General features: G+C 39.5%; 1 protein-coding gene and 1 non-coding gene across 3 annotated transcripts in view; both read right to left on the reverse strand.

The window, feature by feature from the left end:
• Window positions 1-15,222, reverse strand: part of LOC144317184 (uncharacterized) — a 265,145-nt gene that overhangs the window by 150,219 nt on the left and 99,704 nt on the right. The gene's annotated exons all lie outside the window — the stretch shown is intronic.
• On the reverse strand, window positions 10,856-10,958 carry LOC144289331 (U6 spliceosomal RNA). The gene has a single exon (XR_013357267.1). It is a non-coding gene; the product is annotated as a U6 spliceosomal RNA (small nuclear RNA).

Consider the following 15,222-nt stretch of genomic DNA (forward strand, 5'->3'; position numbering starts at 1 on the left):
ATCTAATCAGGCCAAAATTAAAAATCAATTAAAGGAGATGCAATCCAAACTGAAGGTCTGAATGACAAGGGTTAATGAGGTAGAAGAAAGATTGAGTGGCATAGAAGGCAAGTTGATGGCAAGGAAGGAAGCTGAGGAAAAAAGAGAAAAACAATGAAAAGACCATGATGAAAGGTTAAGGTAAATAAATGATAGCCTCAGAAGGAAAAATTTATGTTTAATTGGGGTTCCAGAGAGTGCCGAGAGGGACAGAGGGCCAGAAAGCATATCGAAACAAATCATAGTTGAGAACTTCCCTAATTTGGGGAGGGAAACAGGCATTCAGATCCAGGAGATAGAGAAGTTCCCCCTCCCAATCAATAAAAACCACTCAACACCTCGACATTTAATAGTGAACCTTGCAAATTCCAAAGATAAAGAAAAAAATCCTTAAAGCAGCAAGAGACAAGGTATCCCTAACTTATATGGGGATAAATATTAGATTAACAGCAAACCTCTTCAGGCCAGAAAGGGCTGGCAGGATATGTTCAGGGTCCTAAATGAAAAGAACATTCAGCCAAGAATACTCTATCCAGCAAGACTCTCATTCAGAATAGAAGGAGATATAAAGAGCTTCCAGGATAGGCAGAAACTGAAAGATATGTGACCATCAAACAACCTCTGCAAGAAATATTAATGGGGATCCTGTAAAGAAAGAGGAAGCCCAAAGAAATAACCCACAAAAACAGGGACTGAATAGGTATTATGATCACACTGAATTCATATCTTTCAATGGTAACTCTGAATATGAATGGGCTTCATGATCCCATCAAAAGATGCAGGTTTCAGCCTGGATAAAGAAGCAAGACCCATCAATTTGCTGTCTACAAGAGACTCATTTTAGACCTAAGGACACCTACGGCCTGAAAATGAAAGGTTGGAGAACAATTTACCATTTAAATGGTACTCAAAAGAAAGCTGGGGTAGCCATCCTCATATCAAATAAAGTTTATCCCAAAGACTGTAGTAAGAGATGAAGAGGGACACTATATAATACTTAAAAGATCTGTCCAATAAGAGGACATAACAATCATGAATATTTTTTCCCCTATGTGGGAGCTACCAAGTATAATCAATCAATAATAACCAAAGTTAAGACATACTTAGATAATCATACACTAATAGTAGGAGACTTCAACATGGCACTTTCTGCAAATGACAGATCTCCTAATCACAACATCTCCAAAGAAACAAGGGCCTTAAATGATTCACTGGACCAGATCAATTTCACAGATATATACAAAACTTTGCATCTGGATGCAACTGAATACACATTCTTCTCAAGTGCACATGGAACTTTCTCCAGAAGAGACCACATACTGGGTCACAAATCAGGTCTCAACCAATACCAAAAGACTGAGATTGTCCCTGCATATTTTCAGACTATAATGCTTTGAAACTAGAACTCAATCATAAGAAGAAATTTGGAAGAAACTCAAACACGTGGAGGTTAAAGACCATCCTGCTAAAAGATAAAAGGATCAACCAGGAAATTAGAGAATTAAAAAGATTCAAGGAAACTAATGAAAATGAAGATATAACAGTTCAGAATCTTTGAGATACAACAAAAGTGGTCCTGAGAGGGCAATACATCGCAATACAAGCATCCCGAAAAAAAATGGAAAAAAACTCAAATACACAAGCTAACCTTTCACCTAAAGGAACTGGAGAAAGAACAACAAATAAAACCTACACCCAGCAGAAGAAGAGAGTTAATAAAGATTCGAGCAGAACTAATGAAATGGAGACCAGAAGAACTGTGGAAGAGATCAACAAATCCAGGAGTTTGTTCTTTGAAAGAATTCATAAAATAGATAAATCATTAGCCAGTCTTATTAAAAACAAAAGAGAAAAGACTTAAATTAATAAAACCACGAGTGAAAAAGGAGAGATCACCACCAATATCAAGGAAATAGAAACGATTTTAAAAACATATTATGAGCAGCTATATGCCAACAAATTGGGCAATATAGAAGAAATGGATGCATTTCTGGAAAGCCACAAATTACCAAAACAGAAACAGTAAGAAATAGAAAACCTGAACAGGCTGATAACCAGGGAGGAAATTGAAGCAGTCATCAAAAACCTCCCAAGAACAAAACTCCAGGGCCAAATGGCTTCCCAGAGGAATTCTATCAAATGTTTATTTTTTTTAAAAATTAGCAATGTATAATATTTATTTCCTTGACATTTGTCTTCCTTTTTTTTAATTTATTTTTTATTGGTGTTCAATTTACTAACATACAGAATAACCCCCAGTGCCCGTCACCCATTCACTCCCACCCCCCGCCCTTCTCCCCTTTCACCACCCTTAGTTCGTTTCCCAGAGTTAGCAGTCTTTATGTTCTGTCTCCCTTTCTGATATTTCCCACACATTTCTTCTCCCTCTATCAAATGTTTAAAGAAGAAATCATAACTATTCTACTAAAGCTGTTCCAAAAGATAGAAAGGGATGAAATACTTCCAAACTAATTCTATGAGGCCAGCATCACCTTAATTCCAAACCAGACAAAGACCCCACCAAAATGGAGAATTATAGACCAATATTCCTGATGAACACGGATGCAAAAACTCTCAACAAGATACTAGCCAATAGGATCCAACAGTACATTAAGAAGATTATTCACCATGACCAAGTGGGATTTATCCCCGGGATGCAAGGCTGGTTTAACACTCATAAACAATCAACGTGATAGATCACATCAACAAGGGAAAACACAAGAACCATATGATCCTCTCAATAGATGCAAAAAAAGTATTTGATAAAATATAGCATCCATTCCTGATCCAAACCCTTCAGAGTGTAGGGATAGAGGGGACATTCCTCAGCATCTAAAAAGCCATCTATGAAAAGCCCACAGGTAATACCATTCCCAATGGGGAAAAACTGAGAGCCTTTCCCCTAACAGGAACATGACAGGGATGTCCGCTCTCACCACTGCTATTCAACATATTACTAGAAGTCCTAGCCTCGGCAATCAGACAAAAAAAGAAATAAAAGGCATTCAAATTGGCAAAGTAGAAATTAAACTTTCCCTCTTTGCAGATGACATGGTACTGTATATAGAACACCCCAAGATTGCCAAAACTCATACAGCAATTTGGCAATATGGCAGGTAACAAAATCAATGCCCAGAATTCAGTGTCATTTCTCTACAGTGAGACTGAAGAAAGAGAAATTAAGGAGTGAATTCCATTTACAGTTGCACCGAAACCATAAGAGGTACCTAGTAATAAACCTAACCAAAGGGGTAAAGCATCTATACCCTAAAAACTACAGAACAGGGGCAGCCCGGGTGGCTCAGCGGTTTAGTGCCGCCTTCAGCCCAGGGCCTGATCCTGGAGACCCGGTATCGAGTCCCACGTCGGGCTCCCTGCATGGAGCCTGCTTCTCTCTCTGCCTGTGTCTCTGCCTCTCAATCTCTCTCTGTATGTATCTCATGATTAAATAAATAAATCTTAAAAAAAAAAAAACTACAGAACACTTCTCAAAGAAATTGAGGTTTACACAAAGAGATTGAAAAATATCCATGCTCATGGATTGGAAGAATTAATGTTGTGAACATGTCTATGCTACCCAGGGCAATTTACACATTCAATGCAATTCCTATCAAAATACCATGGGCTTTCTTCAGAGAGTTGGAACAAATCATCATAAGATTTGTGTGGAATCAGAAAGACCCCAAATGGCCAGGGGAATATTGAAAAAGATAACCAGAGCCGGGGCATCACAATGTCAGATTTCAAGTTGTACTACAAAGCTGTGATCATCAAGACAGTGTGGTACTAGCACAAAAACAGACCCATAGATCAATGGAACAGAATAGAGAATCCAGAAATGACCCCTCAACTCTATGGTCAACTTTTATTCGACAAAGCAGAAAAGACTATCTACTGGAAAAAGGACAGTCTCTTCAATAAATGTTGCTAACAAAATTGGACAGCCACTTGCAGAAGAATGAAACTAGACCATTCTCTTACACCATACACAAAGATATTCAAAATGGATGAGAGATCTAAATGTGAGACAAGGGCGGTCCGGTGGCTCAGGGGTTTAGCACCTGCCTTCAGCCCAGGGCGTGACCCTGGAGACCCGGGATAGAGTCCCGCGTCGGGCTCCCCGCATGGAGCCTGCTTCTCCCTCTGCCTCTCTCTCGTCTCTCATGAATAAATAAATAAAATATTAAATAAATAAATAAATAAATAAATAAATAAATAAATAAATAAATGTGAGAGAAGAATCCATCAAAATCCTAGTGGAGAAAACAGGCAACACCCATTTTGAACTCGGCCACAGCAACTTCTTGCAAGATACATCTATGAAGGCAAGGGAAACAAAAGCAAAAATGAACTATTGGGACTTAATCAAGATAAAAAGCTTCTGCACAGCAAAAGAAACAGTCAACAAAACTAAAAGACAACCTACAGAATGGGAGTAGATATTTGCAAATGACCTATCAGATAAAGGGCTGGTATCCAAGATCTATAAAGAAGTTATTAAATTCAACAGCAAAGAAACAAACAATCCAATCATGAAATGGGCAGAAGACATGACCAGACATTTCAGAGAAGACATAGACATGGCCAACAAGCATGTGAGAAAGTGTTCCACATCACTTGCCATCTGGGAAAAACAAATGAAAACCACAATGAGATACCACCTCATACCAGGGAGAATGGTGAAAATTAACAAGACAGGAAACAACAAATGTTGCAGAGGATGTGGAGAAAGAGGAACCCTCTTGCATTGTTGGTGGGAATGTGAACTGGTACAGCCACTCGGGAAAACTGTGTGGAGGTTCCTCAAAGAGTTAAAAATAGAGCTACTCTATGTTCCAGCAATTGCACTTCTGGGGATTACCCCAAAGAGACAGATGCAGTGAAAAACTGAGACACCTGTACCCCAATGTTTATAGCAGCATTGTCCACAATAACCAAACTGTGGAAGGAGCCTTGGTACCCATCGACAGATGAATGGATAAAGAAGATGTGGTCTATATATACAATGGAATATTACTCAGCCATTAGAAATGACGAATACCCACCATTTGCTTCAACGTGGATAGAACTGGAGGGTATTATGCTGAGTGAAGTAAGTCAATCAGAGAAGGACAAACATTATATGATTTCATTCATTCAGGCATTATGAAAAATAGTGAAAGGGATTTAAGGGGAAATGAGAGAAAATGAGTGGGAAAAATCAGAGAGGCTGACAGAACATGAGAAACTCCTAACTCTGGGAAAGAACAAGGGATAGTGGAAAGGGAGGTTGGCGGGGGGATGGGATAACTGGGTCACTGGCATTGCAGAGGGCACTTGATGGGATGAGCACTGGGTATATTATATGTTCGCAAATTGAACTCCATTTAAAAAATATACAGAAAAGGAGAATTATAGACCAATATCCCTGATGAACATGGATGCCAAAATTCTTACCAAGATATTAGCCAATTCGATCCAACAGTACATTACAAGAATTATTCTCCATAACCAAGTTTGATTTATTCTTGGGTTGCAAGTGTGATTCAATATCCAGAAATCAATCAGTGTGATACCCTACATTAATAAAAGAAAGAACAAGAACCATTTGATCCTCTCAACTGATGCAGAAAAGGCATTTGATAAAATACAGCATCATTTCTTGATTAAAAAAAAACACCTCTCATCAAATTAGGGATAGAGGAAACGTAACTCAATATCATAAAAGCTATGTATGAAAGACCCACAGCTAACATCATCATCAGTAGGGAATAACTGAGAGTCTTTCCCCTAAGATCAGGAATACAACAGGGATGTCCACTCTCACCATGTTAGTCAACAGAGTACTAGAAGTCCTAGCCTCAGTAATCAGACAATAAAAATAAAATAAAGGCATCCAAATTGGCAAAGAAGAACTTAAACTCTTACTCTTCATAGATGACATGATACTCTCTGTAGAAAACCCTAAAGATTCCACCCCAAAATTGATAGAAATCATGGAGAAATTCAGCAAAGTGCTAGGGTATAAAATCAATGCACAGAAAACAGTTGCATTTGTATACACTAACAAGGAGACTGAAGAAAGAGAAATTAAGGAGTCCATCCCATTTACCTTTGCACCTCAAAGAGAGCTTACTTTGCTCAATATCGCATTTGAGATTAATCCATATTATTATATGTAGCTGAAATTAATTTATCTTCCCTGGTGATTCTAACCTGCAACCAGGGTTGAGAAATCTGTACCGGTGCTGAGATGGAGGATGGCACCTGCTGCCAGAGAAACATCTACTGCTCCCAAAGAGAAAAGATACTTCAGAGTTGGGCAGAAGAGCCCTCAGCAGATGCCACATTCCCAAGGAATTTTGTGTAACAGGCTAAGATGAGTAGTGGTGGGGGTGCCTCCTCTGAATGACAAGTTGGGAGAAGTTTATTTCTTAAGGCAGCAGAGCTTCTGTACTCACAAGTAATAACTTATGTCCCCTTTAATGCTTGATCTTAGAATTAATTTTTCAGAGAAGGGCATTGGCATCCCTTGGGTTCAACATCATTCTAGATAACAGCCCATATATTGGATGCACAGACATCAGTTGTTGAAAATATGATTTTCATGGGTAGGAAATATCAGAAAGGGAGACAGAACATGAGAGACTCCTAACTCTGGGAAACGAACTAGGGGTGGTGGAAGGGGAGGAGGGCAGGGGGTGGGGGTGACTGGTTGGCGGGCACTGGGGGGGGCACTTGACGGGATGAGCATTGGGTGTTATTCTGTATGTTGGCAAATTGAACACCAATAAAAAATAAATTTATAAAAAAATAAAAAAATTATTATTTAAAAAAAAGAAAATATGATTTTCAGACTTCCAAAGAAATTTTGACTTTTTAATTACTTAAAAAGTTATAAGCTGTTCCAATAAAATAACAATAACCAAAAATGTCAACTTATATATTTATGAGTCTCTCCCAAGACATATGTGCCTCTAGAGACAAAAGACATGAAATGAAATGAAAATAAGAGAAACTGGGATGCCTGGATGGCTCAGCAGTTGAGCATCTGCCTTCCACTCAGGGTGTGATCCTGGGGTCCTGTGATCCAGTCCCACATTGGGCTCCCCATAGGGAGCCTGCTTCTCCCTCTCCCTGTGTCTCTGTCTCTGTGTGTGTGCATGTGTGTGTGTGTCTCTTATGAATAAATAAATAAAATATATTTTTAAAAAAAGAAAGAGAAGAAGAGAAACTGAGTTTACCTGGGCGATGTGGCTCAGAAAAAATCCAGAGGACACCTGGGCAGTGTAGATATGTCTTTGCCCCTGCCATGAGCACAGTTTTTATGTATCTTAATTCAATTCAAGTCTGATATAAATACCTGGAGTTAGCATCAGACTCCACAGGTTAAAGGGCTTGGTCCCCAACAAGATTGTCCCCACTTACGATGCCAGCCACAAATTCATGGATCTCCAGGCCACCTGCACTTCTGACCAAATGACTATTAGTCCAGGAGGTTCTCCTGCTCACCTCTCCACCTTTATTTCATTAATTCACTACATCAATTCACAGAATTCAGGAAGTCACTGTATTTAAAGAGACAATTTTATTATCAAAGACTCAAATCATGGTCAAACAAGTGAAAAGATACATAGGCGAGGTCTGGAAGAGTCATAACACAGAGCTTCCATGCTCTGCCAGGAACCAGGGACAAAGGCCAGGCAAATTCTTTATTATACAACAAGCTTCATATTTTGTGACACAAGGTTGTAGAAGAGGTAAAGCAGGATAGCTACATTGTGAAAACTGAGGTTTGTCTAAGGCAAAAGTCCCATTTGGAATGGGACTTTGTTTTGTTTTTAATATTTATGTATTTATTTGAAAGAGAGAGAAAGAGAGACAAAGCCTGTGAGAGCATGGTGGGGAGGGGAAGAGGAGCAGAGAGAAAGAGGATATCAAGCAGATTCCCCACTGAGTGTGGAGCCCAACACAAGGCTTGATCTCAAGCCCCTGAGATCCTGACCTGAGCCAAAATCAGGAGTCAGATGCTTAACCAACTGAGTCACCCAGGCGCCCCTGGAATGGGACTTTAAATAAATCTAATTAAAAATGTTCTTTTTAAACCAAAATATTATTAACTGGCAAGTCTGAAATGTCCTGCCACCCCACAGATTGTAGGCTCATGAGGAAGATCAGTTTAAAGGTTACGGAACTAGCACTGGGTGTTGGCAAATCAAACTTCAATAAAAACAAAAAACAAAAACAAATAATAAAATAAAGGTTATGGAACTGACTAGCACCAATTAAATTTACCAAAGAGTTTATATAAATCTGACTAACAATGTAGCAATTTACAATAAGGAATGTTTTGATTGGGTGATTGAGAATCATTGTACCAGGTTTTTGGCACCTCTTCCACCTACAGCAAAGCCAATATTCAGAGACAAATTAAATAAGAGAATTGTGCTTGGTGACTGTGGGATTGGTACAGGGGCAAAATCCCTTGTATTCTTACCTTTTGACCCTTTTTCCTAAACTCCAGGTGTACAATCACCTTTCTGTTTCATGGTAGAATGTTTCATTAGACATGCTTATAATATTTATTTTTTATATGTAACCTTTATTTACATCATATTGTATTTTCTCAAGGACATATCAAGGTCATCTTAATTGACATGTGTCAACCAAGATTTAACAAGTTTCTCTCAGTACATATTTACCATCAAATTTGAGGGTTTATTTCATACCTTTTTTTAAAGATTTTATTATTTTTTTTCAAGGGAGAGAGATAACGAGAGAGAGCACAGTGGGGGGCAGAGGAAGAAGCAGGCTCCATGCAGGGAGCCCAATGTGGGATTTGATCCCAGGACCCCGCGATCATGCCCTGGGCCAAAGGCAGATGCTCAACTGCTGAGCTACCCAGGCATCCCTTATCTCATACCTTTAATCTACTTTTAAATCAGTTATGACCAGTCACTTCCAGAGCATCAATTTCTGACCTTACCCCAGAATTTGGTCTGTACATCTTTGTACACTAGGAGAGAATTTAGTCTGTGAGTATAATTCAAATTTACCCTTCAAACTGGCCAGTATTTACTTCTTCAGGCATGTGTGACTAATTGTAGACATTTATTACATGCTTGATTGCCTAGATGGTATGTCCTAAAGCCAGAGCCTTTAAAAACATTGATTTCTCGACACTTGATTGTTCAATTGAAGCCTTACATATCTTTCATAAGTGGGGCATGAAAAAAGAATGGAATTACTTCAGAATGACTCTTAGGAAAAAAAAAAAAAAAAAAGAATGACTCTTGGACAGTTCCAGGATTATGGAGAGGCCAGAGGCAGGAAAGAGAGCTCAAAAATAAAATGTTACTTCTCCCTGGGGTAGCTCTATCTCCAATGTGTATGTTTTTTATTTTCCAAAATCATTAAATGAAAAAGCAGTTGTTCCACGGACTCAAGCCTATGACCTGACATTACATTTAAATTCAGTTATTGATCACCCAGCATCTGCTTGATATACTGATGTTTCAGAAGCACTCATGATGGTCCCTCCTTGGATCTAAAGGCGCAGAGCTGGACACACAGATGGCATCCCAGCTGTGTATACTCAACCCAATTTTATCTGCCACCCACACCACATATGGTTTAATCAAGACTCTGTCACAAAGCCAATTGTCTTCTTTGAGAGCAGCCATTAGAAGAAGAAATTGTTTTTGTCAGCGGCCCAACTGAGCAGACCACCTACTACATGAGGCAGTCTGGGGGTTCCGTCTGTTTTCTCTTGGGAGTAGTCCTGATGCTTCACATGTCTACTATGTGGCATTTAACAAATATGCCAGGAAACAGCACTGTGCTATGAGCCAAGTAGTAACATGAGAGACTCTGACAGAAATTAGGGTGGACCTCATGAACCCTGAGTCAACACCTATATGGAGAAGCCCCTACACTGGAAGCTGCAAACCTCTAGAGACCAACAAACTCAGCACGTACAAAACAGAACCATGATACACTTCTCCAAACTCCTTCTCTATGTGCATAATTGACACCACTATCCATCAAAAAACATGCAAAACCCTCTGGGATCTCTTCCCTTGACCCTGAGGAATCCATCAAGTTCAGCCATTTGCTCCCCAAATCTCAAATCTATCCACTTGTCTCCATCCCTAATGCCCTAGTTCAAGTGGCACCCATCTCCCTCCTGAAGAACTCTGACACTTTTGAAACTGGTCAGCCTCATCTGCTGCTCCTCCACCTGCTCTCCACCCTAGTCAAGGGTGATTTTTTTAAAGCACAAATACATCACTGCCCTGATGAAAGTAAAGTCTTCCACAATCTCCCATTGGTTTCAGGACACAGATCAATATCCAGCTTTGATGTGGCCTCTGCCTGCAACCCCAGTTTCATCTTGAGCCACATACCACCCCCTAAATCTTGACAAACCAGTCCTACTGGCTTTGATCTCATTTACACTCCCTCTTCCCACTACACATTTTTTTAAATTTTTTTTTAAAGATTTTATTTACTTATTCATGAGAGACACAGAGAAAGAGAGAGGCAGAGACACAGGCAGAGGGAAAAGCAGACTCCATGCAGGGATCCTGATGTGGGACTCAATCCTGGGTCTCCAGGATCACGCCCTGGGCTGAAGGCAGGTGCTAAACCACTGAGCCACCCAGGTATCCCCACTACATATCTCTGCTTGTCATTCTCTCTGCCTGCAGCAGGACCTTCTCAACACCACTCGCCCCTTTATTTTATTATGGTAAAATAGACACAACATAGAATGTGGCATTTTAACCATTTTAAGTGTACAGTTGAATAGCATTAAATACATTTGTGTTGTCATGTAAAAAATGCAGAAGGTGTCACTAGTTTGCATGTCACTCTCATACAGGGACTATGCTGATCTTCTCTATATTGTTCCAGGTTTAGTCTGTGCCCCTGAAGTGAGTACTCACCCTCTTTTGACTATAAAGGCTAACTCATCCTGCAGATGTTAGTTTCAAGTTACTTTTTCAGGGAAGCTTTCCAAGACCAAGCCCATCCCCTGTCACACAACCCCTCAACTGCACAGTACCCAGCATGAGTAGTTGACTTTGAGTGAGCTCCATGAGGGCAGCACTCAGGCCATAGAGGAGTGTTAGGCACACAGTAGCTCAGTGCATCCTAGTTAAATAAAAAAGTGAATGAATGAAGAAATGGATAAATGCAATTCTATCCACAGTAAAGATCATTTTGGCATTATTGTAGTTCTATGTTGTCTTGAACTCCATTACAGAGTTGGATCTTGGCTTCATCTTTGGAAAACTAAACTAATAGTAAAAGAGGTATTTTTTTACCTTTCCTCAAACAGAAAAATTATAATTCAGACTTTACCTTTCATAAAAGAAGAAAAGGCCTGGTAGTCTTTAAGTCATGTGTTTTCCTTTAATTTTATTTATCAAGATTTCAAAACTATTGAATCTAGACTCAAAGCTCTGCAGAAATTTGTAATTTCTAAAAATTAATATAAATAGAACTTATTTTGCATAAGCCTGCAAGACAGTAAGACTGGCCCTGCCCCACAACATCTGCAGAGAAGTCTCTATCATCCATCAGGGCTACTAGTGGGGTCTGGAGATGGCTTTCCTTGGACCTGCAAGGAAAGCGTCTGCTTCCAGAACACTTTCTGTGTTTCTGCACAGAAAGCTTGCCAGGCTTACCTCCAGGAAGCCCTGCAGTGGGCCAGAGATAGATCTAGGCTTTCATGGGACCAAGGACTCCAACCCTGAGTTACAGCAAGAACAAATGACACATTACCCTTTGTTATTACCCATAACACTTTGTTATTCATAACACCAACAGCTAGGAATCAAAATCATCAACAACAGTATCCTAATTTTATAGATGAAAAGAAAACATTCAGAGGTCAAGCAGCTGGCCTAAGATCTCTCAGCTGGAGTTGGACCATATTTGGCATCTAGTTTTGATGCCAAACCATTGCTTTCTCTTCTCATTTCATTTTGCTCCATATGACATTAACTGCTGCATTTTTAGAGGCAACTTATATTATAATGGCACCCTTGAAGTGATATAAAGATTCTCTGGGTAAAGCCATAGAAAGTAGAAATAGATGTGGCCTATGTTATAAGGCCTTTTATTTTTTTAAGATTTATCCATCTACTTCAAAGAGAGAGGGAGAGAGGGAAAGAGAGAGAGAGAGAGAATGCAAGTAGGGGGAGGGGCAGCAGGAGAGAATCTTCAAGCAAACTCCCCATTGAGCTGGGAGCCAAACTTGGGGCTCAGTCCCACAACCCATAAGATCACAACCTGAGCAAAAAGCAAGAGTCAAATACTTAACTGACTGAGCTACCCAGGTGCCCCTATAAAGCATTTTTTTTTTTATAAAGCATTTTAATATGATAGAACACTTAGCACTGAGAACACACTGTGGTTATTTGATGTGTGTTGACTCACTGGTTGATGAAAAGTCTGAGAGGAGGTATCACATGATGATCAAGACTGTCTGGTAACACACAAAACCCTAAAAAGCCCTGGGCCCATGAGTTGTCCCCCCCCTCCCCAGGCTCTGCCTCCACTGTAGAGAATGTCCTTGTACAGACACAGGCTGGGAGTTGGTTCCTGTCCTGGCTATCTTGTTTCACTTTATCTTGGGTGCAAAACTAGAATGCTCTCTGCCTCTAAGCATAGGCAGGTCCCCTGGGTTTCCTCTAAATCCTGTCTGTCCCCACTCTCTTCATAGAGAATGTGGTGAAGAGCACACTAATCTCTTGGATCAAAGCAAGAATGAAATGTGTAACACTCCTGCTGTAAGATCAGAGCGTGCTTAGATAACCCTGTGAGCTCCTGTCTGAGGAGGTGATGAGAGAGAGGCGCCTCTGTGTCCTGAGGTCACAGAGTGAAACCTTCTGACACCTGTCCCCTTGCCACCACCATCCCTGTCCAGCCTCGGCCCCACTGAGCCAAAGGTTTCAGTGACCAAAAATGTCCCTCAGCCTGGCATCTCCTATCTCCCCATTTTTTCCTTTTTTTGTATCTACAAATCTGCCTTTCATCACCTCTGCCGAGTGTTCTCCTCAGCACCATGTTCCCTGTAACCCTCACCTCCTCTTCCCTTGACCACAGCTCATTTCCTTTCATATTGACTGTCAAAACTCCAACTGGAGCACAATATGGATGACAATGTGTACTTATTTCCCCCAAACTTTATTACCTACCTTCATTTTATGTTTTCCAAAGCTCCTTTAACAAAGAAATCTTTCCAGAGATTCTTCATCTTACTTCAGTGATATCATATTCCATTTAATTCTGAAAGCACTTAAAACTGTTGGGGCAGTTGGGAAATGGGAGAGGTGTTTTGTGTTATTTTCATGGTTTTTAAAATTACTGTCACTATCATTATCATTATTATTCAGCATTAATTCCCACTGTGATTCTTACTTATAAACTGTCTCCTGACATTAAAAAAGTCTGCTTTTGTATTTCTTGAAATTAATGGTTTTATGGTTGAGTCATAACTTTGTCAGCTTAAGAATAATTTTCGCTGAACTGCATATTATCAATTCCTCCTAAGGTGTATGTTTTCACATAAGGTCACACTGTGTACATAAAAAGCATCAAGAAAAACATCCTGAACACTACCTTGTTCAGGTATTTATTACTGTTCTTTAACTTTTCCTTGCTTTTCAGAGAAAACTGATGCTCTGAGAAAACCAGAAATGGTTATAGGGAAATTCTAATGATCATTTGAGGGGAAATTCTTATATGTCCATTATCAAATGCTTGTTTCTAGTACTTACAGTTTAAATCATTTAAAATGATTTATTATCATGTATTTTAAAGGGCTCATTTAACAAGCTTACTGTTGAAATTATGGACTGAATGGAAAAGCTGCAGAAGAGGCATGGAACACTGGCACACTGAGTTGGAAACATCTGTGCAGCTTTCTTTCCACTAATGCTGAAAGGGTTAATATGAAGAAGTCTGGGACTGCAAAGCATGGCTTTTTTTTTTTTTTTTTTTTTTTTTTTTTTTTTTTTGAGAATTAAACTTCTTAGTTCACTGAAAGCAAAAAAGAGGATTGCCACATATTGCTATAATGTGATCATTCAGTGTGTGTAGGAGGATTTATGTCTTGTAATAACAATAACAAGCTCTAAGTAGCTCTGAAAGCTGAATTTGAGGGGCCCATAAGCACAGGAAGCTGGCCAGAGAGGAGCTGTGGTGATGGAGAAACTGTCCTTACCAGACATTTATCACTGGGTAAGTACCAGCCTGACTTCTTGGTGCTTCAAAAGTATAAACAAAAAGATGATTTATGGGGGCTTAAATCTAGTTTATAAGAACAAACTTAGTATAATGAGATCAACATGCAATTGCTTAGAGACTAAGAACTGTTTCTGGAGAGGGGGAAGTTTCCTTCCACTTCTTTATCATCCTGTCACTTTGATATGGGGGGTCCTCAATCTTTATGCCATGGTTTGCTACCATGGAAAAATTCCCCAGAAAGTAACTTTAGTATTATTCTGTCATTCTCACTCTAGTTTGTTCTGTTACCCACCATGGCTATAGAAAACCTATTCTGAATATGTAAAGAATTTGTAATCATTTGGAGTCCAAAAGTGGGAAGAAACAACTATAAAAATTTTTAATTTAAATTTTGTTAGATAACAGGGCAATATTGGTCTCTGGAGTAGAATTCAGTGATTCATCACTTAGATACAATATCTAATACTCATCACAACAAATACCCTCCTTAATACCCATCACCCATTTGGCCAATCTCCCACTCACCTCCTTCCATCAACTTTCAGTTTGTTCTCTATCATTAAGAGTCACTTATGGGCTTGTTTCTCTCTCTCCTTATGCTCATTTCCTTCTTCCTGTTCACCTGTTTTTTTCTTTTATTCCACATATGAGTGGGACAGTATGGTATTTGTCTTTCTCTGAGTGACTTATTTCACTTAGCATAATACACTCTAGCTCTATCTATGTCACTGCAAATGCCAATATTTCATTCTTTTGATGGCTGAGTAATATTCCAGTGTGTGTGTGTGTATGTGTATACACCACATCTTATTTTGTCCATTCATCAGTTGATGGACATTTGGGGTCTCTTCACAGTTTGGCTATTGTTGACAGTGCTGCCATAAACATTGGGGTGCATGTAACCCTTGGAATCAGTATTTATGTATCCTTTGAGTAAATACCTAGTAG

The sequence above is a fragment of the Canis aureus genome, chromosome 1 (genome assembly GCF_053574225.1).
Source record: "Canis aureus isolate CA01 chromosome 1, VMU_Caureus_v.1.0, whole genome shotgun sequence".
NCBI classification, from domain to species: domain Eukaryota; kingdom Metazoa; phylum Chordata; class Mammalia; order Carnivora; family Canidae; genus Canis; species Canis aureus.